The sequence below is a fragment of the Prenolepis imparis genome, unplaced genomic scaffold (assembly GCF_030444845.1).
Source record: "Prenolepis imparis isolate NDT839.2.m4 unplaced genomic scaffold, iyPreImpa1.0 SCAF_3, whole genome shotgun sequence".
NCBI classification, from domain to species: Eukaryota; Metazoa; Arthropoda; class Insecta; order Hymenoptera; family Formicidae; genus Prenolepis; species Prenolepis imparis.
Window position 1 is genome coordinate 13,077,027 of NW_028141161.1, and position 23,688 is coordinate 13,100,714.

Genomic DNA, 23,688 nt, shown 5'->3' on the forward strand with positions numbered 1-23,688 from the left:
GATGCATTGCTCATGAACTCGGTGATTATACGATTGACACGAAAATAAATTAAAGAAAGGATTCAACGCGTCACATTTCATATTTTTGAGACATAAAAAAGGGAACTTTCATCATAATAAAATAAAAAAAATTGACATATTTTTATGCCATTAAATCGATCACACATTTTTGCTTGAAGGAATCGCTTGTATGTCAAAAGATGCAACTTTTCAGACTGGACATTATTGTATATATAAACAATTATTTTGTTCAGGAAATGCATAGATGAGCTCCTTTTTTTCTGCTGATTTTATTTATCATTATCTCTTTGAATGAATAACGATGTTAGCAGTAGTGTCACTCACAATCAGTAGTTGCAAGAAACGTCCACGGTGCACTAACTATCGTAAAGACCAGCTAGCGTAATTCGCGAATAATAAACAGCGCGAAAACTGCGTTATACAATGGCAGCCAAAAAATTCTGTTGCAATCAATTCTCTTCACTCTTTTTATATTCTGTAGACATATTGCTATATTTCAATATATGAAATAAAGAATCTATTAAAGCTTTTATTTTGCAAAGGGAAGAAAACTTATTCCAAGTGTAAAAAAAACATCATTCTCTATCATTTTTTATTCTCTTTTTTTTAAAAACCGAATCTTTCTCTGGCAACATTGCGTGTTCTCGCGCGAACGTCGTGCTCTAATCGTCGTTGGCCGGTAAGCGAGCGAGTTAATGACAGACCGGAAGCGGCGTTTAATTAAAGTACGCACGTCCGGCAGAGACGTTTTCACGAGGCTCGGTTGCTTGTCCGGCCGTTGCGTAATTCCGAACGAAGGGAAGAACAATAAATTATCGCGGCATGCACTAATAAACCTGAATTTCTGAATAGTCATTGCTTCGCGAGTTAAATCCCGCAGAATCGACTGCATTTTTTTATTTTTTTATTTTTTTATTTTTTTATTTTTTTTATTTTTTTTTATTAAACCATCATGTGACAATATTGTAATTATTATGTAATCGGTGCTAATATTACACGTTTATTTATACAGCAGTATTATAATTATTGTTAGACGCTTGTCTATTTCTTAAAGTAGAATGTAATCGTTAAGTACAATTATGTATAATTCTAATACTGAAAAGTTGTATCACTTTTGACAGATAGATTTATGAAATAATGTACAATAGTAATAAAAAGATTTAGTATTTCTCTTTTCGTTTATATACATTTTATATATTTTAATTTTAATATAAATCTCTGTAAAGTATATTTAGTATAGAGAGTATAATTTATATGTTCTAAATATATCTCTATAAATTTTCTATTATTAACATATGTTCATATAAAGTTTTGGATATATTGAGGAAATAAAGAGAAAGTTAGAAAAACGAATGAATTGTATGATAAATCACAAAGAGTTTTTGTTTTATGTCAAATGCGTCTCACACACACACACACACACACACACACACACACACACACACACACACATATATATACAGAGATGAATATGTTCTTTATGTTACATCGATATTCACGTTTAGAAATATCTCGACTCTGCCTCAGAATTGCCGCTTCGCTGGCGATCGCGTCTAAAAACGATGTGAATTTACTGAAAAATTAATTGATGTATTACAACCCGACTCGTTTTGATCGCGTCGCCATGAATAACGGTATCGAACTTTTTCACGGAGCGAAACGTGAGCGATCGCTTACAGTGTTAATGACTTCTGCGAACTTGAGGCATATTAGTAATTAGTTCATGGCGATTTTTGAAATTTATTCAAACATTAAGGAACATTTATGCCAAACGTGTTACGCAGAAATAATTCATCGAAAAATATGACAAGTATTTTTTTATATAAAAATTACTCGAAAAATTATATATATTTTTATATATAATTAGAATATAATTTATATATAATCAATGAATTATAAATGAATGAATTATAATGAATTATAAAAACTTAATAATTATACAGGATATATAAAATGTGATAAGGGATATTTTTAGAACTTACTATCTCTCACATTAAACGAATGAAGAATATTCCTATTATGTCTAGAATATCTTTTGAAAGTCTTATATGTATAAGCAATTAAATGCATTTACATTAATTAGTTTTTATTAAATGATTAGTTTTGTTAATTAAAATTAAATCTAACTAAAGTTAAATCAACTTTAATCACGAATAAATTCTTTAGAAGATAAAAAAGAAAAACTTTTGTTACTTTTCTTAAATATTTCATATATAATTAAGTTTCGATTAAATATAATTTTTACATATTTCGAATATATGTACATTAACAGAATTTGTCTTTATATTATATTTTTATAAATTCGAAATGTCAGTCTTAATTTTTTGTCGAGAGATTTTTTTTAGCAACTTTCTGAAAATTTTGTGACGTAAAATCGAATGATGGAAAGTCACGAAAGCGATCCTTGTTTAAAGTAATGTAATGCCAGATGGGCAAAAACCGATGAACTCGGTTGGCCGAAAGTTACGGCGGGGAGAGAGAAAGCGATTTCTATGGCTCATAATAAACGGACAGGCCGCGACGGTCGGTCGGGTGTAAATGATTTTATTGCTAAGTGTGTTACGGGGAGAATTAACGATTCCCAGCAATTATTCCATTGGCCTTTTATGCGCGAGCGATGGGAAAGAGGAGCGCGCGAGCTCTCTTTTCGGAAGCGTACTGCGTCTTGTGATCGTTGTAACCAATTCGTAGAAATCGTTGTTCAATTAGCGCCATCGAATTGTCGGTAATGTCACGAAAAGGCAATTTCAGAATACCGAGTCTGATTTTAGAAAATTCTCGTTTCCCACGCGTTCGTTCCTTCCTGCTTTTCCGCAAATATTGCGCTTGTACCATCAGAATTTTATTTCAACACCGTATATCGATTTATTACAGAATATAAAGTCTAATATGATACAAAACAGTATGAAGATAATGATATTTTAATCCGTTTTACTGAATTTAATCACGATAATTTTTAATGTAAGATAGATGTGTGTGTTATATCTAAAATAAAAATCTAAAAATCATGTACCGTAAATACTCTTCTTAATCTATGCAAATGCCGTTGCGTGTATTTTGCAGGTTGAAATACGCGTTTTTTTCAAAGTAATACTTAACATCATGGCCGTTAATTATCTCAGTGCGCGGTCGCTTATTACAGCAAAAACTAGCGCGCTTATTGTTAGTTAATAAAGTAAGCCTGTACTGTCAGATATATAAATCCATCTTCGAGAATTTATCCGTTATACACATTGTAGAAATCAATGGAAATCAATGCGTGCAACACGACACATCATTTTGCACTCTCGAAGCAAATGGTCTTTGTAACACACACGCAAAGCACTAATTACATTCTTGTCGATTATTTTGTAACACGTAAGAACTAATTATACTCTTATGCTTCAGCTCGAAGTTGTTTCGTCGACGCGATTGATAAATAGTTCCCACGTTCTCATTGTGTCTCTTATCTACATTTCATCGATACTGTTAAATTTAATAAACATAATTTTTAGCGAAAATTTTAGTTATTTTTATCACTGGTTCTGTCCGCATGATTAGTTAAATTGATTATATACATGTATGCTAGTCGTGATATATACTGGATATAAAATCAATGTTATATGACAACACCTAATCTGTCAAGCATAGTACAAATTAATCTTTTCAATGCTTTCTTAAATTTTCTAGAAACAGTATCTTTTACATATTTCTACACGATTCTTAAAAATATATTTTAAGAGAGATCCTCTGGAGAGATTCTACGTGTGTCTAGGATTAATAGGACCAGTTCTAAGTCGCCATGGATCATTTTTGCTAGTAAAACACAGTAAATTTCCAACTTGTTGGCAACAAGTGTCTCGGCGCGTTACACATCTCGCGCGGCTTAAGTTTCAGCTGCGGACGCGCCGAATTTCCGCCACACCTGTTGCGAAACGTTTCGAATTTGCCAGCGAACAGTACTTTCCACGCAGTATCGCAATGTTTGGTTTAATTTCGGGAGTTATTATGTCTCTCTCGCGCGCGCGAGTCTCCTCGTCGCGTCCCATACACGCACGCACTCACGCACAAACGCATACAGCTTCGCGTCCTCTCTATTTTTAAATATTATAGCCGCATTCTCGGCACCGGCTTCCATGTTCCAGTCCTCACGATTCGTCTTGCTTCTTTTTTCTTTTCTTTCATCGAAATTAATCGCGGTCGATGGATCGACGCTCTGCGGCGACCACCAGTCTTCTATTTTTACCTCGCAATTCTCTCCTCGGCGAAAATAAAACTCGCGCGTGAATAAAACGATCAAGAGAGGCTTAAGAGGACTTTCGAAGATGAACCATTTGTCTATTCACGATTTTAGTCATTTTAAATAATGATTGGATAATGAATTTTTCTCAATAATTGCTGCGATGTTAATAATTAGGAATTTTAGTCGCAATGAATTTGTAGAAACATTGTCGAAGTAAAATTATGTTTGCAAAAACGAAGTAATGCAATCTTGGATTTATGATGTTGTTTGCTCGTTTTAGTTTTGTTTCGATTTTTCACCATTTTTCACGATTTTAGATCGCATTTATGACACGGTTGCGCTTTTGCGATGATAGGCGCGTCCTTCGGATGATGCAGCCTAATGACGCACGGTTATGACTGACGAAGCGTCTTATTCGCGTGGCATGCCGTAATCGTCTCCTCGTCAATTAACACCGCGCCGAACCGTGCCCGGTTTCATTACGCCACCTTTGGATAATACGCGCGATATAAGACGGAAAGACAGACATAGAGAGAGAAAGAAAGACGCATCGCGTCGCCGTGATATTCTGACTAATGTTTTTTCTGGAATCCCTATCCCGTTTCTCTCAGGTCGTCCGACCTTGCTCCAGATAATTCAGATAGTCTTCAAAACGTTCGGCAGCCTTTAATCCATCGTTCGATGTGATCGTTTTTTAGAAATTAACATTCAAGATTAACATCCATACTCGTCGGCAGGGACACGAAAGAAATAATCGATTCATTTACTATACCAAGAAATCAATTGCGGTATGTTTAATTACTACACGGAGGTCACGCGAGCGTAATTACATGATTCTGATCCTCGTGTTGTATTGATTGTACGAACGTGATGTCATTTGGAGAAAAAGTGCGTCATGCTATTCTATATTGAGGGTAATTGCGTTCGAATACTCTATAGATAATTTTTATAATTTATAATTATAATTTTTATAGAAATTTTTATGCATCCTATATTTTGTATACATTATGAATTTATCACTAAAAAAACAAAGACAACAAACAAAATATATAATAAGATGTTTAAAGACTGCTAAATTAATATTGATAAAAAAAATTTAAAGAAAAATTATAGAATTTGAATAATGATAGATTTGTTACAAATACAAAATTTCTGGGAAAGTGCAATTTACATTCACTTTTTAAAATAAATATAAATAAAAATTAATATTTTTATTTATATTTACAATTTATATTTAATTTTACAATTTAAAAATTTAATTAAATTTAAAGCAAATTTATTTGTGAATATTTTGAACATCGATATCTATCAAGCACTGATGAATATGGACTTTACGAGTGTTATTCTCTATTCTTTTAATTTTCCGGTATTTTACTTGTAAGTCAGTTTTCAGTATCTTCGAGAAAGGAAAGCTCGATTAAATAAATGTTAAACAATGGCAGTTTGTAAACATACGCCAAAAGTAAACGTACATGTCATCTAAAAATTTGATTGCTGATTACGAAACAATCAAATGTGTGATAGCCATTCGAGAATATTTAGGCATCGCAAGTGATGATTGATTTTATGAACGGAAGACGAAAATTGAATGCTATTAATACTTCAAATAATAGTTCGAATGCATTATGCAATCGACTATGTAGCTATTAAACGCAGAATGTGTGGCAAAACGCTAATAGCAAAACTATCAATCTGCTGTTAAAAATGAAAACTATAACTCTGATTAATAAATAATGTGTGTGATTACAAATAATAGTAAGAGCGTCCATTCGATAAAGTTCGAATATATAAGCGATTATTTTAAATGCGCGCAAATACATATACTCAGTATTCACTAACGAACACATTTTGATGACAAAAAGTTTACGTTTCCATTATTTTGTTACTACGTTGTATATGCTAATTATTCACATATTCAAAATACGAGAGAATGTTATGCGACAATTTTTAATAAATATGAAAGCAAAATTAGAATATTACTAATTAAAAATGGCATTTATTGCTGACGTAGATTATATATTTTTTATTAAAACTTTATGAATAATTTTATATAGAATAGTACTTATATGCAAACACATATATTTTTACACAAATTTTTACACAAATTTTATTTTTTGATTAAACGAGAATACTATTAAACAAATATATTAAATATATTCTGCTTTGCTTCATATTTGATTTCCTCGTTGATTAAATTGACTTTAGTTTTTAATAATAATTTTAGCTCAACAGCAATTATATTTGTAAATATTAAATTTAATAACTATATATACCTATATATTAAATATATTTTATATTTTACATAATTGTTTTAATCATTTATGTGAAAATCTTTTTTTTTTATAAATAGCCATAAGTATTTCGTTTCGGACTTATATTTACGCAAGAGCGCAATTATCTATTTAATTTGTCCCAAAAATTAGATGCCAAAATTTCATTATATTTTCGCGAATCGCCCGATACGCCCACACGAATCTAACTATAAGCTTAATTATCAGCTCCAAGAGTACAACAAGTCGCACGACACTCGTAGTCGGACAATTAGCAGGCCTGAGTGTTTACAATCTAGCGCTTAGCGGCAAGTGGCAATCAAGCCGGCCAATTAATCGGGCAGTCGGGTCTGGGCGAGCCAGCTTTGTACGTTCGAGGTTCGAATTCCTTAATTTGCGACGATTATGCGCGACCGGGTAATTAGGTCCGCGCACGAAGCGCGCGGTACTTTGTCCCTATGAAGTCGATGTCTCGACAACGGAATATACATCGGTCCTCTCTTTCTGTGTATCCTACAGGCGTGAAGATTGCAAAATGATCGCAAAATACCGCATCGGGCCAGACTTTTTAATTAAAAGCCTTAATTCGAAGTGGACCAAACGATTGCGACGTAAACGATTCGTTTATCTGTCTGTGCTTTTTTGTTTTTAATAATAGGAATATATTTATATTGATAAATATGCATAAAAAATATGTATGATACTATTTTTTTATTTTTGTTTTTATATAATTTATTTAATTATATTTGTAAAAAAAATTTTTTTAAACCGTCTTAAATTTGTGAGCTTAACTAGGTTGCCTAAATATAAATTCTTTTCTTAATTTGTTATAATAATAATAATAATTTTAACGCGCATGCTTTAGCGAATTTTTCCACAATACGCTTATTAAACGAGTAAAACGCGCGGCATTGGCTGCGATAAATTATTCTTTAGCGATACCATGTTATAGTATCACTTTCGAGATCGTTTCGGTATAGGCCGGCCTGCAGTTATATAGATTTTTAATCTACACCATGTCTCGAGCAAGTCATCAGTCGATCGCATTAACCTTCAAGAGCGAAGGAGTCAAACATTACCAGACTAAGAACACGTTCTTATCCTCATTGTTCCAACGCCAAGGTTCTAGATCGGAGCAATGCAAAAGTAATTGAACATCAGATTCAACTGGCAAGTGTACGTCATTAATTGGTCGTTTTTGATCCGATCTCCTATTATTATGGTTACGACCATCGTAGATCACGTGCAAAGAAGATACGGTATCGGGAAGAGAATACGTGTACACCGCAAATTACGGAGTGCTCGCGAGAAAGTTTATCAACTTAGATTAAACCTCTCTCAGTCCTGAAATCGGAGATTCGAGATTCCTCAGCTTTACATTCCGTTTTGTAAGCTTGTTGGATCTTAAATTCACAAACTTGAAATCAAGAAAAGATTTTTAATTCTGTAAATTTTTAATCTTAAACAGATGTATACACACACTTAATTATATTATAATTAAGCTATCTCTCTTGTATAGATTGCCAGACAATTTAATTTTAATACTTTTGAGAAAAGAATCATGCTCATTTTATTAAAATTCTGTAGAATGGAATTTTAATAAAATAAAAATTTAGTTTTATGCAATATTTGTTACAAATATATTTGGGTTTTTTAGAATTAAAAGTTTGAACATTTTAAACTTCAGACTCTATTTTAAAGTTCTTATACTACGGCAAGGATATTCAGAAAATATCATTTTAAAATCTTGTATTCTAATTACATACTATGAATTGTTGGGAACTGTCTTTCTGCATTACGATTGCTTCTAGAAAATAACCAAGAAACGGGCGAGAACAAAAGATTATGCGTGCCACGCGTTAAAAGAAAGAAAGATTCAGACGAGCGAAGTGTCGCTCAAGACAGCCGGATGCACGTTGCTCGTCTGAGCAATTAATAATTAATAGCCCGAAGGGTCACAGGGACGAAAGGGACACTCCGTTAATTAATCGAGGCTACGTGGCCGCGCGAACGCTAATTACAATTTATAATTAAGCAGCTTAACTTCGCGAGGCCCCGAACGGCGGCCGGGCCCGGCTACGTGCAATTAATATGATTAATCGTTCCGCAAATTGTCGGGACCCGGGCCCCCGACACACTGGTTCTCTCTTTCTCTCTCTTTTTCTCTCTCTCTCGGCACACAGCACTCGCATTTAAAATCGCCCGTTGCGATCTCCGGTTCTTCGACTCCGTTGTGATATCTGCGTGTTCGAAACGTCGCGGAAAAAAATGAGGCGAGCAGCCTTCGAGACATTGTCGGGAGAAAACATTTTTTTTTCCCGAGAGTCTTTTTGTGAGTAGCGATTAATTAGATTTCTAAGCTGAGAAAAAAGTCAGCAATATCTCTCTCTTTGATATCTATTTTTTAAATTCCATAAAAATCTTTTCTTTTTAATTCTACATACTTTTACCTCAAACTTTAATTGACAATTAAGATCTTTCATTTTTCATCCTTTACCAATATATGTTTATATATATTTGTGCATTTTTAGTTTTCGATATAAAATATTTAATCAAAGAAATACTTTTTATTATTATTTAAAATATTAATCTCTCGATGCATTTTTTCCCTCGTGTGTTTTCTATTTTACAATTCATGAGTAAATCAATAAAAGCGGGGACATTACGTCACGCTTAATTTCACAGCAACATCTTTCTTGATTTAATACCGCGTTTTCCCCGAGCTGCGAGAGTGCCCGATTTTTTGGTTCGGGATATACGGGCGTTCTCTCTGATTTAGGGAACTTTCTCCGCCACTTGTGCAACGAGGTGGAGCGCCGACGCGCGTTTTATGACGCGACCCGCGAGATTTACGATGTTTCCAGATACTTTATTATTTACTTTGGGAAATTCATTTACAGATTGCATTGAGACATTTTCTGCGACACGAATGCGACTTATAGTATGACATATCATATTGCGAATATTTGCACAGGACGTCGTCCTTACTTTATAAATCGATCAAAAATATAATCACTGTCAGAATAACTCACACGGAATAGAGATAAACTTTAGATTAGTGACTTTAGATTAATGTTAACCATTAATATTGAGCGGCTAATTAAGAAAAATATAGATACAGATAGAGATAAAATAAAAATATATAAATGTAGAAACCATTTTAATGTTATTTGACAAAGCGGCGTCAAGCAATAAAAAATAATTTTTCAAATACGATATTTTTTTCAGAAAAGATATGCGTAGAGAAAGACATAAATACGCTGCGAAGAATATCTCCCCAGTGCTCACAACGGGAGAAACATTAATTACAGCAATCTGATGTACGAAAATATCTGATCCACGTACCGCTTAATTAATCGTGGCGGTCGAATGATAGTATTAATTTTTTATAACGTCGCACTACTTTTTCGAATTTACTCGCGCAAAATATCGCGTTATATGCAATTGTATTAATACCTTTAATTACCGATCCATATCCGGTTATGTTCGCGTAATTATAAAACCATCATGAATTTCACCTCACATAATGGATTATTTTAAAGTATTTTACTTTAAGAAAACCATATACCTTTACGAAACCAATAAACACTCGCAATAAATTATCATACGATAAGAAACATAGAACTGAGAAAGATTAAGAATGTGTATCTGAAACGTTACAGTAAGCTGTTTTTTTTTTATCTTATTGTTCTGCAAAATCGCTGATCCAAGCTCGGCGAACTAAGTATCAAACGATGGATCTACGAGGGCATCGTGGAAAATAAGAAGGGACATTAGTGTGTAAATGAGGGGTTATGAGGGGGAGAGAAGGAGATCGGCGAAAAACAACCTTCACCCGATATTAATAAAGAATCGTTCGTTTCTGCTGTCTAATGAAGGTAGAGCAAACGCTGCGGGTGTATATGTATGTGTGGGGGTGCTCGCGAAATAACGCACACATACACATTGTATACGCGACCACAATGGTCGGAGGGGTAGGTTCGTAGCGGCGAGAGAGGAGCGACGGGGCTCTGATTGTGTTTCTCCGAATCAATATCATTAATGTAATACAGCAGAGTGTGCTTGATGAAGGCGCGATTACGCCCGGAAAAATCCACAGCACTTCTCTAATCGCGGACTCCCATCGATCGGGCGCGTAACAGATCCGCATTCTGCTTCCGGTTCTACCACGAATGTTCCGATTCAAGAATTCTCGGCGAGCGAAAAGCGCGGCTCATGAAAAGAAAATATTATTTGGTGGAAATAAAAGTATTTTCATCCTATTTTTCTTTTTTACTTTTTGAGATAAAACATATAACGTGTTATAATTTTTCGATTTTTAAAAGAATTTTAAGACGATTACATTTTACTAAAGTATACTTTTTTATATACTTTTTTAAATATTTTTATAAATTAAAATTATAAACTTATAAAATTAAAAAATTATAAATTATCTTTTAACACAAGTTAATATTTTAATATAAATAAATTTTAGCACAAAGTAAATTGAATTAAAAGTAATTTTATGAACATTTTTTTCTCTTCTACTTGTGCATACATTATCATAATAATGAAAAATATATATTAAACGGTGAAAATATATTTTGATTATATGATATTCTTCACGATATAATCTATTATAATTTATTCATAACATTACACATATACACGTGACAATGTTTCACGTATACTGGTTATAGATCTCTACGATTACTGTCTGCAGTAATTATCGCTTTATCTTCATTTCGTTCGATTGCAACACTTTACGAACGAATCGGTTTTGCAATTAAGTCGTGAGTCAGTATTTATAATAATATTCCGTATCGATGTTTGACATGCCGATAAGTCGGTTGTCAATGGCCGACAAAAAAGTTCGATTTTAGATAACTACGCGCTTTGTTCATCACGTTCGTGATTAGAGTGCAGATTAGAATCAAACGTACACCAGCAGCGGCTTAATATTGGTACTCATATCGTATGTAAAACACGACGGCGCGATGACAGCCACATTGTCGATGACCTGTGCACGACTCTTGATTTCAAGTACTGTTAAAATGCTTACAGGAAATTATATTGTAAGAAAAATGCGGTTAAGTAACATCGTTTTTTTTTTTTTTTATTTCAGTAAACTGACAATAAGTTAACAGTCTTAAAAAAGATAATTTAGAATTTTTTAATTTTATATATATAAAACATTAAAAATATCAAAAAGCTATGTAAAGAACACCCTTTTAGAACACACAATACACATATATATTATATGGCATTTTTTTAATATTCAAGATTCAGATATGGTAATGATATGATATATCAATTATTCTTAATTAGCGAACATTGACGATAGAAATGCCGCGTTTTCGTTTACGACTTCATTCACCCCCGCTCGTGATTCGAGTGCAAACACACATTAGCACGGTCACTCGTATCTGGTGTTCTCGTCACGCTTTATCGCGACGGAGGCGCGAGGACGTTTCTTAGGTATGTAATTCATGAAAAGAATATTCAATGAAAATGCTCGGACATTGGCAATGGATATGCTCGACGTGCACTACATTGCAATTTACGGCGATCTAATCGCGGCTAAAGTTCAGGGCTGTGCAGCTTCAAGCGACGAGCCTCCACGATACAGATCATGTTGATATCAGAAAATAAGACTCAATTTATCTTCGATTATCGCATTTCCTATCTATAATTTAATTTTTTGCTGGTTTTGCAAGCATCATCTGCATAATAGTTTATTGCAATATTTCATATTCTAAATAATCAAATGCTTTTATGTCTTTAGTATTTGTTATTTAGGGAATACAAGAAATATTTTACTTTTGATGAAAGTAACATTTATGAGAAGCGAAATCTATCATGTAATTAAAAATGTAACAAAAGTTTTTTGTCTAATTTTTTTTGTCAAATTCGAAGCATAGATGACATATTATTTAACTCTTATGTATTTTCATTATTTTTAACTATGTGGAAAATGTATAATTCGTTATTTGAATTTAGCAGGTACAAAGCTATCAAGTTACTTGCAAAACCAGTTCACGCGTCCGACTCAATTTTTATTTCTCGAATCAAGCGTCCGTATCTCATATCCCCGCATCTCGTATTCCATCCTAGAGCGGCCGTCGCGATAGATTCTACTAGGTATACATAGTACAGGACGAGCACGACGGTTCGCACACTCCTCAGAATCGACCGATCGATAGCTCGCGCGTCTTTGGAGAAGCGGCGACATGCAAGAAGCGAGATAAAAAGAAGTGTTGGTATATCGTTGAGTATTCTGTCTCTGTCTTTCTTTCGCGAGAGAATGTGACACGACACATATAAGTTTCTTTCAAAAAATTGAATATAAATAGTTTAATGAATTATGAATTTATTAAATGGAACGTTTTAGAATAATTTTAGAAAAATTTCTCATCTTATTTTTAACGAGACAAATTTTTTAAATGAGGTTGATATCTTTTCTTAAAACATATTTCAAAGAAATTGTTAATCGTCTTGGTATTTAAATCTCGAATTTAATATCTCGACATTTATATATAATGTCTTGAGAAAAAAATTACTTGAATTTAAATAAACTAAAATTTTTTAATTAAAAGAAAATGGATTCAAAGTTGATCAGAGAATCTACCACAAATATTAAGATAATTTTCGGCATATGAAAAATATTTTTTTCTAAAAATAAAATTAACAACTACAAAAGAAAAAATAGATTCTCTTAACAAAATTGTTTAACAGCTAAGTTTCCAGGACAGGATTAAATATTATCCCTGATGGAACTGCTATATAATAAAATTTTCCGCGAGATTATCAAAGGTTCGTTGCATTATCAATTATATATAGAATTCGCGAAAAAGAGTGTTACTTTCGTGATAGTTAACCTTTCTAAAGATAGTATGGCACCTTCGGCCAGGTCGTTAGGTTCGTGCGAATTAATTAGATACTATTATATATACCGCTCTCTCATCTCCCTTTCACCCACCTTTATACTAACGTGATATTTTTCGGTCGAGCATGAGAACGGAAGAACCCCCTCGTAGGGACCAGACCTCGCCCTGGTGGGGGTGTCGCGGTAATATCTAGTACTAGTGCTACAGGTCGACTGCTTATTAAAAACATCGAGCTTCGGCTAAGCGCGTCCCTTTCTACCCTTAGGGCACGAACGATCGCTCGAATACGCGCGACAATAGACGACCACATATGTGTGTACATATACACATACAAACACAGGCAGCACGTGTAACGCGAAAGAATGTTGCCGGCTCTCGCCCTCGCACACGGGCTAAATTCGCGGCTTATTACCGTTCCTGGCAGGCAGCAACGGAGGATTATTAACTTTCGCAATTTTACGCACGGGCCCCCGATATTGTAGACTCCGCAATCCTTGTCTATTTAAATTTGCACGCTCCTCGGCCTGACACGTTGCATACAGTGGTGGTTTCCTCGCGAAATTGTGTTGCATCCTGTGCAATCTCGCAGCCGGAGCTAATATGGGTATGTACGACGACGCTTTACGTGACCCACATTGCTGATATTTGCAAGAATTTATGTGAGCACAGAGTTAATCTGCGAGTTATGACTTCTGTGTATTTGCTTTTATTCTGTGCCTTTACATCGGGCGATTTGACTGTGTATTTATGTATGTGTACACGCACACATATTTCAAAAATCATATCTCATTATTTAATTTTAGTTTTAAAATTTAAACGACGGATTCTTTTAATGAAATTGATATCGATCTTTTCTTAAAAGACATTTTAAATAAAGCAATTATTAATCGTCTTGGTAATTATATCTTGAATTTAATATCTTGACATGTAATGTCTTGAGAAAAAGTTTGTTTAAATTTAAATAAGCTATAAAATTTTTCAATTAAAAAAAATTAAAAGAAGTTAAAAGAAAATCGATTCTAAATTAATCAAAGAATCTGTCACAAATATTAAATAGAGCATATTAAATTTTCACCATTAATTTTCAACTTACTGTTGAATCTAATTTTGTTCGAAAATTATATTATCTCTTATACTATCTATAAATTATTTATCTCTTCTAAATTCTTCTTACTATAATATATTCTTATCTCTGATAATACTGTAAATATATACTTTACCGCAGTATAAATATTAAATCTATTATGGATATCAGATTCTCATGATTTCTCTAATCGAACATGCTATAAATCAACCAGTTCATTATGCATCTATCGATGCGAGCACGGGAAAAATGCGATAAATCGCTATAATGATCGCCCGGGTCGTGCTTGATGTGTCGCGCAGTTACCCTTCTATTGCAGTAAATACCTGTACTGCAGGAAATTGTTGCAGTGTAGCATGTCACGGTTGCAGGTGCAATTACCTGCTATCTGCGTTTGTAATCGTACCGCCGCACCGACGCTTTTCACAGAACAATAGAAATGCGGCCACGGTACTTATTTATCACGCGTCTCCCTGTAAATTTGCGCCTACTGAGATCAATTTGTACGGCAAAACGAACCTACCTGTAACTAACCGTTTGCCTCCCTCTTCGCATTTATTTCATGCAGATTACTTTCGTCTCTTTCTTAGTCTGTGATGTTTCTGCGCGCAAACAACCCCTCCCGATTTTAGACGCAAAATTAAAACGAGTCTGTAATTATGTCATTCGAATTGATAATTGTCCGACTTTACGTCCATCTCAGCATTGGCAACGCAAAGACTTGGTAATGAGCCAACCGATAATATTGCTAAGTTAGAGTCGAGTAATAGTTCTTGAAATAGTTTATGACTTACAGTGAAATGTATTCGTCGGTTATATGCATAGTACAATTTATGTACAACTCAATAGAATCAGGCAAAATATGAGCTTAAGAGAGAGAAGAGAAACGCTTATTTATTTTTAATCTCTTCTACAAGTTTCGAACTTTATCAGTTATAAATTTATAGAAATACAAGTTTTATTATATTTTATCTTGTACGTAGCTTGTATAATAAATCTCGTTCTTTTAAGTGTTGCACGCGCGACCAATAAAAAGTTTAATTAATTAATTAAAATTAAAAATATGTAATAATCAAATATGTGCATTAATACGAAACATTGATAAGATTCTCGAAAAGGCATCAAAGTTCGAACACATCGACAAAACCTTCTATCTTGTTGAATTTCATTCTTCCATGACAACGATTTCGGTAATATCCCATGTCCCCGGGGTAAAGGGAGGGGGAAGGTAACAGAGTTAACGAGACGTCATAAGGGCCGAGGCATAATTACGTCAAAGGCGTATAACGGGAGTAATCGCGTACTAGTCGATTGCAACGAGCTTTACAGATAAGATAAACAAGGATAGACGAACACACTGAATGGATGGAAAGAGAAAGAAAGAGAGGGGGACGTAGATTGAGAGGCAGAGAGAGAAAGACAGAGAGAGGGAGAGAGAAAGAGAAAGCGTCTCATAGGGGAATGGAACGGAATTAAGGAGAAAAATAATGCGACGAGAAAGAAACTGGCTCCGTCACGGGGGTTGCTCGACAGCGATACACACACAACTGCGCGACCGCGTGGAAAAGACTTTGGTACACGCGTTGATGACCGAGACTCGTCCCTAATTGCGCCTGATGACACCGTGTCCTCGGGGGTGGAACCGCAAAGCACCCTCCGCGAGCGTCTTTCCCCTCCTCCCTCCGGTCGTCTCTGCCCTCCTGACTGTCCGACAGTCTCGCACCCTCCGCGAACGACACGACCAGGGAAAACTCTGGTCGGCCGGGACATGTGTCGTGTTCAAGCATCCGGAAAAGCACACCGGGTTATCTAGGATCCGGACCAAAATACACGGCACAACTGGAGGGTTCTTCGCTCCTCTTTTCGTCATCTTCCTCCTTTTTTCTCCCTGGTTTTCTCGCCAATAGATTCACAAAAGCGACGATCGCTTTCACCTGTATTTATTACGCTGTGGCTGACCGCGAAGCTAAGCTTTCTTATACAAGGAACATTTATTACGAGGAATTCTTTTATCTGATAATTGCAATAACAATCGCTTATCAATATTAAAATTTTTTATCTTGAACTTACATCTACGTATTTTATTCGAGGGTTGCGAAAATTGATGATTTCTAGGAAATAATTTTACTGCAATGCAGCAGTACAATACGACTATATTGGTTTGATGAGTACAAAGCGCCTAATAATGGATTCCGTTTGACGAGCGCGTGCTGCACCTAATGACTGACGGGCATCATTATTCGTTTCGAAGAAAGATATTGAAAAGAAAAATATTCAACTGTTCCTAACGTCATTCAACATTACCAGCTTTGAACCATCTCGAGTAAAAAGCTTGTGATATAATGGAAAATAATCGCAATCTCGAGAATATTCGCAGCGTGTATAAAAGGAGAGGATTTCTATTGGATATACTCGGTGTCTTTGTTAACTTCACTTTGATCGCGTTTTTGCTGTAACTCATTGCTCGGTAAAATATATAACGTCTATTCTATTGCATTTATTTAATAAAATATGACGAGAATACTTTAAGTCTAATTAATTGATATTTACGGTTACTCTACATTCTTGCACACAGTTGTCATTTATAATTTCGGAGACTATATAGAATTCGTGAGCTCACGCAGCCGGAAACATATTTGGAATTCTCCCAAGAATATAGAGATAAAGACTTTTAGTATAGAAAGAGAGAGAAAAAATTTCTCGTCGATATATTATGTGTTATATTTTATATTATATTTAATTATTAGGAAGAGAGAGAAAGAAAGAGTGTCTATATTTATTTATCTATTTTTTTTTTTTATTAAAATATTACCTATATTTTTATTGAGTATTATATTTATCTATTTTTTCTACTTTTTAATCAATAATTTTCGCGACATCTAAGCATTGACTGGGCGCCAGTTTTCTTTCGGATACGACCGCGAAATGTAATTTCGTCGTCGATCGATTAATCGGCGGTCAGTCTTGGCGCTGAATCGAGAATGAGTTTCGCCGGCGCGGAAGAGCGATGTACCGAGAAGCGGAGATAGAACGTCGGGCCAGGCACGTTATGAATATATTATATCTCCGGCTGCAAGGGATGCTGGCACATGCGCCGACTGGGTGGCTCCACCCTGTCTCCCGCCGGGACACTGTCTTTCTCTCTCTCCCTCTCTTTCCCTTCGTCTCGCTTTCTCTTCCGCAACCCTCTCGGTCTCTGCTTGCGCTAATTATACATGCGCTAACCAACCCACCTCCAATGAGGCCCGACCTGTCGCCCTCTTCGTAGAGAGGGTTGAACCACTCTTGTCCTCGCGGTCCGGAGGCTGGGTGGAGCGTGGACCAGCTCTCTGTGTCTATCACGAGCCTCACTTTGCTTAATTAACGCGGAGGCGTTAACTAACTTTCGCCCACCCATGCTTTGCAACCCTTTGCTCGCCCGGGAAAGGGAATCGTCGACGCCGTTGATTGGCTCTTGTACGTCCTGGTAACGTCGATTCCGAAGAAACGGCTGTTTTGAATGGTTAATTGAGCGAATTACTGCTCGAGATGATTTGAATTATATCACGGAATATGCTGTAAATGAAGATGACACGCTCATCTTCACAGGTCTAATCGGAAACACGATTTGATGTAAAATTATATGTATACAGATATATGTACTTGAACATAAGAAATACGATAATTATTTCCTCTAACATTAATCAACATTATTTTGAAAACCAATATTTACTGTAAACTTAATAAAATCCTATTAACCATTAAATATATCACAATTAATTTCGCAAATTCTCATGAATTAATATGAATATCTTAAGCAAAGTTCTATTATTATTATCATTATTGTATTCGAATATCTTGTACGTCTGACATTTATTCGCCGATCGACCGTCTCTTTCTCGAAATCTATCTGGAAAAGCGAACGCCGTTCTTATTATAATTTTAATGATGCTATTTTGTATCATTCCCGTCACGTCTACCTCATCGCACCGACCTAATTCTCGGCCACGAATGAACTCCCGCAATTTCTACGAATCCGAGAGAAACTCGTAAGTCAGTATGTACTGAGAATCGACATAAGCTCACTTAATTCGAGATGGTTGAACATAGTTTATATCTGTGACATAATTAAAGAGAACAAATGGATATCGATGCATTTTTATTTAAATATTCGTGTAATTAACTGCAACAAGACGTCGTTGTGACATGAACAAAATTTGACATTTAACTCTCTATTGGAAATATGAATACTTTATGATATATTAACGAAGAAACAATCTGTAGTATTTGTAAAATATTTACCACATCGCGCTTATCGATATTATTTTGAACATATTTTTTATTGATATAAATTGATATTTATTCTTCTGACATATCTATGGTATTTCTAAATTAATTGCCTCGTCAGACATCGCTTCGTCCATCTGTGTCGCAGCATTTATCTCTATTTTCTCCCATATTCGCAGAGTGGATATTTATTTCCGTGAATATTTTTAACAAACATTCCGCAGAAAAAAAAATAACGACCATGCAATGTCCAATTTACGACAGCGCCACGCACGCGCTGCCGAGGTGAAAGATTTCTTTGCTCTGGCATCCCCTTCGTTTCCATCGCGAAAATGACCGAGACGAAGCCGCGCAACGCGCCGGGGCAACGGAATAAATAAGAAGCGGGTGAGGAGACGAGGTGGGCGAATGCGCGCAAACACACGGCACTCGGATGAAAAAGAAAGACAAAGAGGTAGCGGTGGCGGAGAGAACGGGGGTGGGAAGAGGCGGAGAAGGTTGAACGGAGGGTTGACGGTCGCGAGGATGAGGGGAATCGAACCTCTTTTCCCTTCGCGAAAGAGGAAGAGGCCAGGAGAGAGCCGCGAAACGCGGATTCGACAAATCGAAGTGTACCCCTCGAAGTGTGCGCGGATGGGGTGATGGCGGGGGAGGAGAGCGCGAGAAACGCGAGACGACTGTGCTGGGTGAAATAAGGGGGAGAGAGAAGGAGAAAAGGAAGAGAGATAACGTGGGTGGCGGTGTGCATGTATGTGTGTGCCGCCTTCGACGCGCAGGCCCTATGCAAAATAGCAAGGCTGGTGGGGTGACGGTACCGTTGGAGACCCCCGGGAGCCGCGCGACGGGGCAAACAACCCCTTAGTTCTGCCGTAGTAGCGGCCGCAGACGCCCCCACCACGTGTGCGTGTCGTGCGAGACGCTTTTCGTCGTCGTTGTCGTCGTCGTCGTCGCCGTCGTCGTCGCCGTCGCCGTCGCCGTCGCCGTCGTCGTCGTACCTCGTCATCGTCGACGGTAGCGCCACTTCCGACCGGAAGCCCGCACGGACCCCCCGCGTTTTTTGTTTCCTTCCCCCTTTCTCCCTCGAGTGGTCATCTCCTCCCGCACGTTTAGATTCCGCGGGCCCCTAGTGATTTTTTTCCGACCGGTTTCGCGAACGATTCCGCGGGGTCCGCGACGAAATATCAAGTGAAGCTTAGTGAACGTGTATATACCGGAAGCAGGCTGTACAGGGACATCCTAGAGGAAGGGTGCGATGTTACGGGTAACTGGAATCGACTCCAAGCGAACGAGGTAAAAAGCAGATTGCTGATTTCGAGATCGACACAGATTTTAGAATGGAAAATTAATTCGTCTGTTATTACGGCTCTCGATAAGGTTCGCGCGACCAACCAATTGCGCGATTCAAGTTCATTGCGAGAATCAGTTTGATCGGAAATCAATGGTGTCGCGCCTATAGTCTACCGAAGAATCCGTAGTTCCATCCTTATGTCTCTGTAGTGACTTATTTCCCAAACGGATGTAGCGTGTATAGCGATTATATAAGCGATTCGCGATGAAATCTGCGCCGCTTTGCAAACAAAGAATTTATGATTGCGGGACGTATGAAACAAAACATTCAGATTTGCGATAACATAAACGACTAGTTACAACGGCGTTTTAATTAGTCTTACTATCGTGGCGGTATCGCTACAGAATTTCGCGCTAATTAAGCCAAAAAAAAATATATATATAAAAACATGGGTACGCGTATCGCGCGAATGATTTCGCAGGAGTCTCCTCCTGTGTAATTTTCATTCTTTATTCGCTCATAAACTATGCATGCATTATCGCGAAACGAAAATGGAATCGCCGAGCCATTCAAGACAGGCAATTAACGACGCCTTTTATAATTAACATGCGCGGCAACGGTCGTAAATATTACCGAGAACGCGATAATTGTCATACGCTTCCTCGATGATCAACGAAGTTTCTCGTGGGCCTTATAATTGAGCGGTTGACGACAGAGTTCTGGGACGAATACTCGAGACGAAGGATCCAAGATACGAGAAGGAACGAATAAATGACGACACGCAAAAGGAAAGAAGAGGGGAAGGGGGAGATTGAAAATAGGTAAAGACGAGGTTGATTAATCGCCGATCAATTAATAGCCGCGGGACCCGGAGGCGGCTGTTGCGTCACCCGTTCCGGCAAGGCTCTCATTAATTAGTTATTAACGGCGCGCCGCGGTAATTACAGATGCAAATCGGTCCCATCTACGATCTACGCCCGTCATTATTTCCACAGCGATTTCATAATTCCGACTCGATGCGAGAACGCCACAACTCTGTGAAAAAGTGCGCGAAGGTGGAAGGTCGAGGTAAAGACTAATCGTCTTGGAACGGATCGAAAGAGTCGAAGTTGCGGATTCAGGCGGAGCGTCTCTTTGAAAGATAGAGGCATCTCTCTCTCTCTCTCTCCCTCACTCTCTTTTTTCTTTCTTTCTCTCGCTTTTTCTCTCTTTTTTTTCTTTTTGACCTTCTGACGTAACGTACACGTGCAAACAATTCAACAAATACATTTCAGGAAATTATTTACGACGCGAGAATTTGCACTCAGAGGAAGAGGAGACACGAGGGTAAATCGGAACATTCTGAACATCGCGCGTCGATAAAATCCGACGAGCGTCTCTCTTTATATCACGTTTATGTAAACTATATACGATAATACGGTATATATCCCACGGCGTTTAATATTTTAGTGGAATAAAGGAGAGAGAGACGCCTCCCGATGTGTTTATTGCCGAATCTCTTCCATAAGAAGAAACGGGAAAAGGTATAAATTAAATGGAAATTTCAAGTGAAGACGAATCGCTTTTGTACGACACGGCGTTTAACGTTTCACGCGAGTCGTACGGGAACCAAGATGCGCACACGTACGAGAAATTATTCGCTGTCCAGGATTATTTAAGACCGCGCGTTTTCTTGAATAATGTGTAACTCGATGAGCCGAATCCGCGCCACGATTCTAGGCGGGATCCATCTTACGCTTATTGGCAAAATGCCATAAAACAAATGCGTTGATGATAGGAGAGGCCGAGGTAAAAGACGTATCGCGTTCGCTTATATATTGAAAAATCCATCGACGCGTTTATTTCAAAATTCGTCTTTTGTTTCTTCGTGTTAACACGCGACCATGTAACATGTTCCCGTATTTTGATCATCGGCTAATCGTCATGGAAAAATAACGGTAGATAGGATCGAATTTAAGATGAATCGCTCAACAACAAACCGAGTGTTGACTTACGATTTAACGCTTGACCTTTGAAAACAAGATTTCCCCCCTTAAATGTCGTAATCTTTTCTGCAAACAGTCACATATTTATTTTAAACAGATCGCTTTCTGGATAATTATTTCTCTAATAATTACACTTCTCTATTAATTACTTCAACGCTTAATCTTAATTGAAATATTACTGAATATTTAATATAGAATATATATAAACTATAAATTAAAATTGTTATACTATAACATATGATTAATCTTCATAATCACACAATCTTATAGAAACATTTAATAAATAAAATTTGGTACGTAAAAAGTATAATATAAGTATGCTAAAGATGCTTATTCCAAAATGTTAAGTATAATCAATTATCTTAACATCAAAGTATATTAAAAAATCTAATATAAAAAGTATTATTAATACTTTGTACAAATAATGACACTTTATAAATTTGTCTGAAGCAGGTTTTATCACGTACAAAAATTTCAAACGAGCATGACAGTCATTGTTATTCAAAGAAATATATGCAATTTGAATACCTGACATCTTTCGGTCTCGACATACATGCTAGATTTTCATAACAAACGGAACGGAAATATAAAATGCGTACTCGTTCGCTTTCCATTCCTCTTTCGTTTTGTTCTCGCGTTCGTCGATCATCTCTACGATCTACGATCTATAGTCGGTGCCGCTGCCTGGCAGGAACGAGTCGCGCGATAATTACGATAAAACCGACAGCAGACCGGAGTTAATTATTCAACACCACGCGTGAGCGCCCACGTTGTGTCCCACAAAGAGAAATACTTCGAGACGATAGCCCTTCGATAGGCAATTCGATGAAACGTGCATTAACTAATAGAAAATGATACGACATGTAATACTCGTCGAGGTGATCAAAATTTTATAGAAAAGACACGTATGATGTTGGGAAAATTGTTTTCCCTTATCTAAATCAATCGAACCGTCGTAGATTACGATAATTGATAGAAAATTTGTTCTACGAAAGAAAAATTAATTGTCCCGTTATTTATTTTGTACGAGTAATATTTTTCGTATTTTATCGTACCGATATACTGCTGTTGTTTTTGTTATTTTGAATCGATATTTTTAATAATATTACTATTGATTTTAATATATATGAATCTTTAAATTATATTTTAGCTATAAAGTAATGTCTTTCTTTATATCATTCTATATATACATTCAGAGAAATATTATTTCTGTTTGATTGCAACACACAAAGACGAGTGAATATTTCCTTTCTTTTATCGATATCTTATTTATCGTTACATAAAAAAAAATGTCAGCAATGATTACCTTCGCTATTTATGTCATTTCGAAGTCAATAAGCAGACGAGAATTATTTCTTCGTTTACGAGTTTAGGAGAAACCCGCGGAAGGCACATGCAGAGTTCTTTCCACTTTCCAAAATCGCTTGCCTGACGTAATAAAATCCCTCTCTCAAAAAGTTTTTTTACATCGCGCGTGAGAAGAAATGTCGCGTTTTCTGCCGCGACTTTACGATGTTTCGGGCAAAATCGAAGGGCCATTACCATGGAGAGATCGGTAACGATCGTCATCCTGTTGATTCGCGAGGGATTCAGAAGCCTTCGGCGGGGATCACCGCGGGCGGTCCACGATCGCCTCGTGCGGTGCATTCGAGGGTGGGCAGAGAGAGAGAGGGTAAAATCCCCCGC

General features: G+C 36.5%; 1 protein-coding gene across 9 annotated transcripts in view; it reads left to right on the forward strand.

Annotated features, from left to right (window-relative positions):
- The window catches only part of Zfh2 (Zn finger homeodomain 2), a 386,236-nt gene that overhangs the window by 123,379 nt on the left and 239,169 nt on the right, over nt 1-23,688 (forward strand). The window contains exon 1 of one of the 9 annotated variants that reach the window (XM_083034261.1): nt 19,712-20,019. The exons of the other annotated variants lie outside the window; for them this stretch is intronic. The gene's annotated coding sequence lies outside the window, so the exon portion shown is untranslated. Of the gene's footprint in view, nt 1-19,711; nt 20,020-23,688 lie in introns of those variants that run through there. 9 annotated transcript variants of the gene reach the window in all.